At 42.2% G+C, this 11,549-nt stretch overlaps 1 non-coding gene across 1 annotated transcript; it reads left to right on the top strand.

The window, feature by feature from the left end:
* The first annotated feature begins 5,537 nt into the window (after positions 1-5,537).
* On the top strand, positions 5,538-5,644 carry LOC148573876 (small nucleolar RNA R71). Its single transcript, XR_015906306.1, has one exon. It is a non-coding gene; the product is annotated as a small nucleolar RNA R71 (small nucleolar RNA).
* Positions 5,645-11,549: the final 5,905 nt, after the last annotated feature.

Here is an 11,549-nt window from a genome sequence, read left to right as displayed (position 1 = left end):
GCATGAAACTACCCTAAAACAGTGAAGAAAAGGTCAGTGAAACTGGCTAAAGTGCCCTGGCATCACAACACCAAACTTAAAGCTTGCTTGTCCCTAAGCAAGTACTGAAACATGAGAATGATAAATGAAATGACAAGAGAGATGAGTCATTATTGTGGAAGTCATGTCCTTGGTTTTATGGGGTTTCATGCATAGCAACTTAGGTTCATTCCTTTACTGGCTTTCAAACCTTTATCATGCCCTGGAATACTCACTTGATTACACCCTTTGAGACTTTTATTTATTGATCCTTTTGTCTTTTCAAGGTTTAATTGTGTTCTTAGACTAGGTGCTTTGTGAGGGGGCGACTCTTTAAGATAAGCTTTCAGCCATCACTCCTGAACCAGTTGGTTCAAGGTGCTGGGTGTTAAGACACCCCTAAGGACTTACTCCCTCAAGTCTCTTTCCCCCATACATACACACCACAGGCACATGGTTTGTTATTTTCTTACTTGAGACCTTGGTGTCCAGCACCTCTTTGGGTTACTAAGTGTTCTGTAGCAAAGGTTACTCTTGATAGTGGACCTTCAGCTGATAATCCCGGGTTAGTTAACCCAAGTTACCAAGTGATAAGGCACCCCTGAGAGCTTATTCATCCAAGCATATCCTTTACACAGGAGCACCACAGACACATGCCTCAAGATTCAACCCTTGGTGCCTAGCCTTATTTCTTACTCTTTTTCTTTATTTCTCAACTTTCATTTTTCTTTCCCTTTTTCTTATTAGGATCTTGTTATTTAGCTAGTCTCATAGGTTTTGTTTCAAGTATATGATTTAGGACAGATAGTTGCCTTCCTACCTTGTTGGTGAACCAACTTAGCTAAGTAATTACTACACCACAAGCTTAAAAACTTAATCCACAAATTGAACATCACTCTGGTCTTTCATAACATCTCTTTTTATTTGACTTAAAGGACAAGCATACAAGTGAGCAAGGTGAAAATGCAGCAGTAACATTAGACTAGCAAGCATAGACCTAAGCAATGCAAACTTAAAGGCAGAATTGAAAATGCTAAACTACCATGGAAACATGTTCTATTTCATACATGATTTTCCTTATTTAAAACTTGAAAAAGATAGGACAATGAGGGAACTCCACCACCTTTTACTCACGGGGCTGCCCATGCTCTTTCTCTTGTTTGTCCTCTTTATGTCTTTCTTGAGTGCTTGAACCCCCACTTTCCTTGCTTTTTCCAATCAACTTTTTCCAGAAGCCAGCATCTTCCATCTTCTTTTTCAATGTTTCCTTCTGCTGTTTCACCTTCCTTTCCTCTTGTTCTGTTAGATCTTTTTGGACTGTATCATACCTAGGGATTGCAGAATGCAAATTATGCATATGCCTAGACATATAGTTCAACTTGGCTTGAGTGTTTATGTTGAACTCTTCCCTATGTAGTTGTCATCCTTCATTAAGCACGCTGAACTCATTGAATGATTTCGTCTGAGCTAGCTGACGTTGGTTGAGTTCTTGAAGGCGTTTATCTTGATGCTCTTGCCTTTCAGTCACTTGATTGATGGCTTGAGTGAGCTGGGAGTAGTGTTCCTGTTGCTGCTCCATTTATTATTTCTGCCACTCTCCTTGTTGATTCATCCAGTTAGCAAGTAGTTCTTCCTGACGATCCATCCATTGGGATTGAAGGTGTAGTTGTTGCTCTTGCCCTTCCATATATCTCCTTGCCAAGTCCTCAATGGCTCCTTGAATGTGGCCCAGATTTATATTGGTTGGATCATAGTACTTTTCTTGCTGGTATTCTTCTTGATGAGATTCTTCTTGGTGAGGTCCTTCTTGTGATGTTCTTTTCCCTATTTGAGGCCTTCTTTGTTGTTGGGCGGGTGCCATATAAGTTATACGCTGGAGCGTAACTAACCTCCCATGGTTTACTCAATGTGGATTGCTGTCTTCAAAGACCACCTTGGCTCTCTTACATAGTCTCACAATGGTGCTGGGGTACAAAAGCCGAGCACTCGGATCACTCTTTTCGGCTACCTCTTGGATTCCCTCAGCTATAATTTCATGTACATTGATGTCTCCATCGCTCATAATGCAATGTAGCATGGTAGCTCGAGCAATATTGACTTCAGAATTGTTTGAGGCTGGGAGGATAGATCTTCTCACAAGCTCAAACCATCCATTGGCTTCTGGGATGAGGTCTCCTCTTCTAATGAACCGTGGTCTCTTATCTGCATGCCTCTCCCAATCTGATCCTATGACACACATGTCATTCACAATTTCTTCAAGCTCATCATTGTCGGGGCCATTACTTATTCTTGCTTTATAACTTGGCTTATCAGAGGGTTGTGATCTCAGACGAAGAGTCCTCATTATAGCATTGGGACTGAAATCTATCTCTGTTCCTCTCACGTAACTTTTAAAGGTAGGAGCCTTGGTATTGTCTTCTCTGGCTACATTGGCATAGAACTCTTTAATGAGATTTGCATTTATTTTTGTTTCTGGGTTCGTGAGTTCTTGCCAACCCCTCTATTCAATCTTCTCTCCAATCTGCAAGCACTCATCATAGTTGAATTGGAACGTCAGCTCTGGCAGTACTTTCTTGTGCTTGATACGTTCGAATTGAAGCTCATGAAAAGTGGTCTTGAACCTTCCTTCGTCAAAAGGAATGCTCTCCATTGATGTCTTTTCCTTTCGCCTTTTGGAGCTTGATGATGCCATGAGTAACTTTTGATATATGAAGGTGTTGAAGGGTGTGGATGGCTGATGGAATTCGGCTTTGTTAGGGTAAGGTGTAATTGAGGGAGTGGGTGAGAGTGTCTTTGATGGTGTAAGAGGTGTTGGGTTCCGAAAGTGAGAAATACAAAGAATGGGAATTGGAATGTGAAGGGGTACGGAATAAGAACCACTTATATAGAGAAGTGGTGAGTAAATGAAAGGTGTGGATTGATGGTGTGGGTGTATGATGAACGGATGGGGTTTAACATGGGATGAGCACAAGGATCATCAACTTTATGATGGGGTTGGTTCGATTTCCAAGCGTGTCATTCTTCCAATGTTGCAAGGCAACATTTCCCAATGTATTCCCCTTGAAGACATGTGTATAGTCCTCTCCTTTTGAAGTGGCTGAACCCTCCTCCTTCAATTGTCCCATTAATTCTCCTACAAAAGGAATATGATTAATGAATTTGTGGATGATGGCGGCAAAATTTTTTTAAAAAAATGGGATAACTACTTTTTAAAGTTTTTTTTTGTTTCTAACTAAATGAGTTCTATTCATGAATGCAAACCAACTAACTATTTAATTGTCCATGTATGCAATATTGGTGACACCAAACTTAGTTTGTGGCCATGTGGTGTACAAAGTTTTGTTCAAGGCTCTAAGAGTGACATGATATGAATTGTGTTTATGCTCTCTTAGTAAGCCTTGAACACCAAACTTGTTCTTCACTATGTGCTGCATAAAAGGATTCATTCAAGTATATGACAAAGTTGATTTGGAATTCATCAACCTTGCATTATTAACTACTTTAAAAGCATATAAAACATGGGTTACCTCCCATGAAGCGCTTCTTTAGCGTCACTAGCTTGACGTTGTGACTTTGTCAGGGTGGTTGGTAATGCTTCAAATCTTCCCCCCTCGCAGTAAATCTATCTCCATTGGCTTCATCAAGGATCTCCACATGTTCTAAGGAGAGAATTCTGTTGATGGTGAAAACTTTAGGTAGCTGAGATGGGATGGTGGGGAGATGAGGTGGGATAACTAGGAAATAAGCTGAGATCACTTTATCCCCTGGAGAGAAATCTTCTGTAGGGATCTTCTTGTTCCTCCATCTCCTTGGTGCCTTCTTCTTTGTTTCTTTTGATGTCGCCCTGCTCTTTGTGGCCTCTTTTTCCAAGGAAATTTTGTTGCTGGTCTCATATGACTCTGGTGGTTTGGTTCCTCTTGGATTTCCTTTAGCTGTTGCACCTTCTGATTGTTTTGCTTACTAGCCACAGGGATTTCCAGGTGTACAGTTTGTGTTTCAATGCTTGTTTCTTCCACCAGTGCCTTGTCATGCTCTTCCCTTGGTTCCTTATTTTCTTGATCTGCTTCTTGTGAGGGTTTGAAGACATTGAAGGCGAGTTGTTCATCATGTATCCTCAGTATTAGCTCTCCTCACTCCACATCTATAAGCACTCTGGCTGTAGCTAGGAATGGTCTTCCCAATATGATTGGGTGAAGGTGACTCTCTTCCATTTCCAATATGACAAAGTCTGTGGGAAGGAAGTAGTTCCCAACTTTCACCAACACGTTTTCAACCACTCCTACTGCTTGTTTTTGAGTTTTGTCAGCCAGCCTGATGACTACGTTTGTGGGAATTAGCTCATTGATCTGCAGCTTCTTCATGAGGGATAAAGGCATTAAGTTGATGCTTGGTCCCAAGTCACAGAGTCCTTTATCAAACATTGTTTCTCCTATGGCACAGGGGATGTGAAAACTCCCTAGATCCTTTCTTTTTGTAGGCAACTCTGGTTGAATGAGAGCACTGCACTCCTTATTCATCACTATTGTTTACCCTCTTTGAGTGAGCTTTTCTTGGTCAGCAGCTCCTTCATATACTTAATGTATGAGGGCATTTGTTGGAGAGCCTTGATGAATGGTATGTTTACATGGAGAGACGCAAACATATTAAGGAAATTTGAGTATATTCTCTTTTCTACACTACCCTTGAGTCTTTGGGGAAAAGGTGCATAGAGTTTCAGCATCTCTTTCTGTGTAAGTTTGGTTTCTTGGTGACCTTCTTCCTGCTTCTCTTACTTTCTTTGCTTCACCTCTCGGGTTTTTCTCTGTGTCACTTGGGAAGCTGTCAGTAGGTTTGGGAATCTTCTTAGAGAGGTATCCCACTTGAAATTCTAGCCTCTTGATGGTGTCTCCCTGGTTTTTGATATTGGCTTGCACCTCCTCCTTGAACACCTTGTTATCTTGGAGTTCCTTACATATGCCTTCAAGTAGAGTCTCAATCCTTGAGAGTCTATCTTCGGATGATGGTGAGTTGAGATTGGAGGGGTGAGAAGGGCCATTTTAGTTTTGATATGGATGTTGAGAGGTGTTGTTAGGTGGGTGCTGATATGATCTCTGTGTGGAATGTTGGTGAGCTGCATTGTTGTTGGGGTTGTGACGTCTCTGATCTTGGCCTTGATCTTGTTGATTTCCCCACCCGAAGTTTGGGTGGTTCCTCCAACCAGGATTATAAGTTTTGGAGTATGGATCATGGTTTTGCCTAGGTGAGTTTCCAATGTAGTTGGCTTGTTCCAACTCAGCTGCTTGGTGATCATCTTGGTTTGGGCCAACAGTGCGTCCACATTGTTTAGCTCCATTACTCCTCTAGTATTGCCTCTTTCGGAAGCATAGAAGTAATCATTCTCAGCTACAGTCTCAATGACATCTATGGCTTCTTTAATGATCTTCTTCTTGTTCAGAGACCCCCCAGATGAGTGGTCTACTGCCTTCTTTGATTCATAAGAAAGACCTTCATAGAAAATGTGTAACTGCTCCCATTCATTGAACATATCTGGCGGGCACCTTCTTGTCAAGTCTTTAAACCTCTCACATGCTTCATATAGAGTTTCACCATCTTGTTGCCTGAAGGTTTGTACCTCAGCTCTCAACCTGTTGATTCTTTGAGGAGGATAGAATCTCACCAAGAATTTATTCACCACATCTTCCCAGGTTCTTAAACTCTCCTTCGGGAAAGATTCCAGCCATTTAGATGCTTTGTCCTTGAGTGAAAAGGGGAACAAAAGCAATCTATAGGTGTCAGGATGAACACCATTAGACTTCACAGTATCACATATCCTTAGGAATGTGGTTAGATGTTGATTAGGATCTTCTTGGACACTTCCTCCGAATGAACAGTTGTTCTGAATAAGGGTGAAGAGTTGTGGCTTTAGTTCAAAGTTATTGGCATGTATGGTTGGCTTTTGGATGCTACTTCCACAGTTTCCTGGGTTTGGATTTATATAAGAGCCCAGAACTCTTCTCTCTTGTCCAGCATGATGCATTGGACCTTCTCTGCCATGGTTGTGAGCCTCTTCTTCATGATGGTTCTCCATATTCTCATCCATGTTTGGTTCAAAATACTCCTCCTCTTCCTCAGCACCAACAACTCTCTTTCCTCTCGCTTCCCTCCTTAATCTAAGGAAGGTCCTCTCAGGTTCAGAATCAAAGGAAGTTGAAGCCCTGCTTCTTCTACCTATCATACAACCAATAAGGCACAAGCAAGAGAGAAAATAAATGCAGAGAGTTTCTTGTTAGAAATGCTGTTAGTGTGAGTGATGCAATGTATCAAACAGTTAGTGGGTCAGTGAACTGAATTGTAAAAAAATGAAGATAACACCACAAACGGGTAAGGGGTAAAGGGAAGAAAATAACTAAAACTGAAAGTAAATCACTCAAATAGAAATTAAATCAAACAAAAGAAAAATGCTCAATCTAGTTATCCACCAATTTAATCATTGTTGATACAAAATCAATCCCCGACAACGGCACCATAAACTTGATGCACGGAAACTTGTCTCTCAACAAATTTCCCTTCGGCAAGTATACCGAATTGTCATCAAGTAAAAACTCATAATTGAGTGAGGTCGAATCCATAGGGATTGATTGGTCAAGCAACTTTAATTAGAGGAATGTTCTAGTTGAGCTAAGCAGAATTTGAGTTGAGAATTGCAGGAAATTAAATGGCGGAAAAGTAAATAGCAGAAAATATAAATGCTGGAAATAAAGAGTAAAATGTAAATGGCGGAAAATAAATTGCAGAATCTTAAATGGGGAATTGGGAATATGAGCATAAAAGTAAATGGCAAATGATAAAGAGAATGGGTAAGATAAGAAATGGGGAGTTCATTTGGCTCAGGAGATGTTGTATTCTCCAGATCAAGTTCATTTTCATCTCTTCCTCAATCAATGCATGCATTGATCTCCTTGGCAATCTTAAGTGATTGAATTCCAATTCCTTGGCAACCCAATCTCTCAAATCTTGATCAATAGCCAATGCCTTGGTCTAATTGTTCATGAGAAGAGATGAAGTATGGTCACTAATTATACCACATGTATTCCCAAATCAAAGTGTTGGTAGGATTATATGTCACCATATCCATCCAAACCCTAATTTGGTCCAACATGAGAAAGCATTTCTAGCATGATCTCTTCATTCCTCTTCCAAGGTCCGAAGAGATCCAAGTATGAATAACTTCTTTTCCAAGACAACTACCCAATAGGATGAAGATTGAAAGCTTTCTAGTAAAATCAAGAGAAAAGAAAGAAGAAGAATAATGAAAACTATTATTGATCCATCAAATTACAACAGAGCTCCCTAACCCAATGAAAGGGGTTTAGTTGTTCATACCTCTGGGAATGGAAAGCATAGATGGGAAATACATTCTAAAAGTAAAACTAGAAGTTGTAGTAAAATTTTACAGAGAGTAGTTCTCCAAAATGCCAAAAGCTTCTTCTACTAGTTCAAAACTACTCCTATATATACTACTCTTCTGATCTTCTAGTTGGCTCTTCAAGTCTTGGATATGGGCCTTTGGATCTTTGAGTTGAGGCAGTTATCATCTTCAGTGGGCTTAGCTTTGCTTGCAGAAAAAGTGTGAGTTAGGCATGGACGTTAGTTAGGACGTTAGTGGTGTTAACGTTAAGTGAAAATGTGGGTTCGAGAAGGTTCGAGAACGTTAGTGACGATCACCTTTTTCACTAACGTTCTGTTCATACCCTGGGTCGAGCTACCCGACCTGGGATGATTGGCGATAAAGCGACCAACCTCTTCAGGTCAGACTACCCGACCTCTTCTAAAAGAGCTCAGCCAAATCGACAGGAAAGCCCAATAAAGGGCCCAAATAGAGGAACACGACCTAAATCCAAAGGCAATCCCAGCCTACAGAGATAAAAGCGGTTCCCTTGAAGATAAGCTGACTTCATCCAAAACAGGATAAGATAAGATAATATAACTAACTTATCTTATCAGAAAGGTCAGCCCACACTACTATAAATACACTGGAGCACCCAGGTATAAGTCATACTCTGATTCTACTAAAAAAACCTGTCTAATACCCATGCTAACTTAAGCATCGGAGTCTCTTGTAGGTACCCCCCACCCTCCGGTGGCCAAGGATCAGCAGTGCAGCAAGTCCAACAAGTCGGACACAACAGCTCCGGCCGCCACCAGCCAGCCGGACACGTCATCTCTGACCAGTACAGAAGATCTCATCCGAGATCGACCTCCAGTTTCAGGTAACCCTCGGAACATTGGCGCCGTTGCTAGGGAACCTGGAAGTCATCCCATCACCATGGCGAACAACCATAACAACGACCACGTTTCAGGTCTAGAAGAGAGAACACCGCACAAGAACATGGATGTCACGATACAAGACACTCCAGAAATCAACAAAGACAAAAACTCCCCAAATACAGGGGCAATAGAAGCGCTACTAGATCGCCTAAAACAACTGGAAAAAGAAACTCGACAACAACGGGAAATAGGAAGGGATCTACAAAGAGAGGTACGGTGACGTCGGGAGTTGGAAGAGAAACTACAGCAATTAGAAGCCGATCTCAAATCAAAAGCCCCTCGGGCCAATCTCGAAGAAAATTCACGCAAAGAGCAAGACCCGTTCACCAGGGAAATCATGAAAACCAAAATTCCAAAAGACTTCAAACTCCCGGATATGACCCTGTATAATGGCACCTCGGATCCCAACCACCACCTCAGTAACTTCAGAAGCAGAATGTACCTCACCGACACCCCAGATGCTGTTCGCTGCAAAGCCTTCCCAACAACTTTCACAAAGATAACGATTCGATAGTTCGACAACCTACCCCCAAAGTCCATCTCAAGCTTCGATGACCTAGCTAAAAAATTCCTAGCCAGATTCTCCATTCAGAAAGATAAAGCCAAGCACGCCCCCAGTTTACTAGGGATCAAACAAGGAGATCGGGAGAGCCTCCACAACTATATGGAGAGATTCAACAAAACATGCATGGACATACAAAGTTTACCCACAGAGGCCGCCATCATGGGACTCATCAAATTATATCGATTCCTGGCCACCCGAGATGATGATCAAAGAAAAAGACGAAGGGATGAAGATACCGAACGAGCAGAACGATCACCTCGGACACCAGAAAGACACGTCCACATGATACATGGCGGATTCGCAGCAGGAAGGATCTCCAAATCTTCCCGCAAAAGGTATCTCAAAGAAGTATGTCATGTCGAAGGAGAGGAGGAAGCACTCAACATCCCAGCGATAACATTCACTAAGGAGGACGCATCCGGCATCATCACAGGACACGACGATCCCATGGTCAACACCATCATATTAGCAAACGCCAACCTACACCGGACCTTAATAGACCAAGGGAGTTCTGCCGACATATTATTCAAGACAGCCTTTGATAAACTCGGCTTAGAAGAAAAAGAACTTAAGGCATATCCAAACTGTCTGTTCGGGTTAGGAGATACCCGGTTCGACCACTAGGATATATATCACTACATACAACCTTCGGAAAAGGAGACCAATCCAAGACCCTCAAAATAGAATACATCGTAGTCGATGTAAGTTCAGCTTACAATGCTCTCATAAGTCGGACAACACTCAACCAACTCGGCGCAATAGTCTCGACCCCACACCTATGTATGAAGTTCCCAACGCCAAAAGGGATAGCCACGATAAAAGCTGACCAAAAGATGGCACGTCGCTGTTATAACGAAAGCCTAAACCTCAGAGGCAAAGGAGAAGAGTTCCACGTAATCGAGTTGGGCAGAGTTCAACGACGAGAAGATCTTCGCCCCCAACCAGAAGGTGAGATAGAAAAAATTCAGATCGGGGACACCTCGGAAAAAACAACTAATATCGGCACAATCCTCAAATGAGAATTAAAAGAATTGCTAATACAATTCTTATGAGATAATGTCGATCTCTTCGCATGGAAAGCCGCGGACATGCCAGGCATAGACCCTAAGCTAATGTGCCACAAGTTGGCGGTCTATCCAAGATCTCGACCGGTGCAGCAGAGACGAAGAAAGCTTGGGCCAGAGCGATCCCAGGCCGTGGAAGAGCAAGTACAAGCACTGCTGGAAGCCGGATTTATAAGAGAAGTCAAGTACCCACTATGGCTAGCCAACGTCGTCTTGGTGAAAAAGTCGAATGGGAAGTGGCGAATGTGCACCGATTACACCGATCTTAACAAAGCTTGTCCAAAAGACACATACCCACTTCCAAGCATTGACGCCCTGGTAGATGCTTCCTCTGGATATAAATATCTCTCGTTTATGGACGCATACTCGGGATACAACCAAATCCCCATGTACCCACCAGATCAGGAAAAGAACTCGTTCTTAACACCAAAGGCAAACTACTGCTACATCGTGATGCCTTTCGGTCTCAAGAACGCAGGAGCTACTTATCAAAGGCTAATAAATAAAGTCTTCTCAGATCACATCGGAAAAATTATGGAAGTTTATGTGGACGACATGTTGATAAAAACACAAACCGAAGATACATTATTATCCGACCTGGCTCAAGTGTTTGACACCATAAGGAAACACAACATGCGACTCAATCCCGCAAAATGTACCTTCGCAGTAAAAGCAGGCAAATTCTTAGGTTTCATGCTCACACAAAGGGGAATTGAAGCAGACAAATGTCAAGCCATACTCAACATGAAGACCCCAACCTGTGTCAAAGAAGTACAACAACTCAACGGGAGATTGGCCGCCCTATCCCGATTCTTAGCAGGAGCTACGATAAGATCTCTCCCCTTCTATGCTACTCTAAGAAAGGGAAAATAGTTCGAATGGATGAAAAAATGTGAGCAAGCCTTCAAAGACTTTAAGGAATTCATAGGACGGCCACCTATCCTATGTCGACCATGAGAAGGAGAACCGCTCATATTATATCTCGCAGTAGGGAGCCGGGCAATAGCCTCAGCACTAGTAAGAGAAGACGAAAATGGGAAACAACTCGTCTACTTCATTGGCAAGGCACTACAGGGACCTGAGCTGAACTACCAAAAAATAGAAAAATTTGCCTATACTCTTATCCTAACATCTTGACGACTACACCCGTACTTCCAGACTCACACCATTAAGGTTCGAACTAACCAGCCCATAAAAGGAATATTGCAAAAAATAGATTTAGCAGGCAGAATTCTACAATGGGCAGTCGAGCTGTCAGAGTTTAACCTCAAATATGAAGCTCGGACGGCCATCAAATCACAGTATCTGGCCGATTTTATCGCAGAATTCACAGATGCCCTAGAAACCCCCACAGAATGGAATCTTTACGTGGACGGTTCTTCAAATAAAACTGGAAGCGGTGCGGACGTAATAATAGAAAGCAACCAAGGAACCCAGGTTGAGCTCTCCCTCAAGTTCGGGTTCCCGGCCTCAAATAACCAGGCGGAATATAAAGCGTTATTAGCTGGTTTGAAGCTGGCTAAAGAGGTCGGAGCTCAAAAACTCAACATTTACAACGATTCACAAGTGGTCACATCACAAATAACAGGGAGCTA

Source organism: Arachis ipaensis, chromosome B2 (assembly GCF_059453495.1).
Source record: "Arachis ipaensis isolate K30076 ecotype BB chromosome B2, ASM5945349v1, whole genome shotgun sequence".
Taxonomy (NCBI): Eukaryota; Viridiplantae; Streptophyta; class Magnoliopsida; order Fabales; family Fabaceae; genus Arachis; species Arachis ipaensis.
The sequence above is the reverse complement of the archived record's forward strand: the minus strand, read 5'-3'. Positions and strand labels throughout refer to the sequence as shown.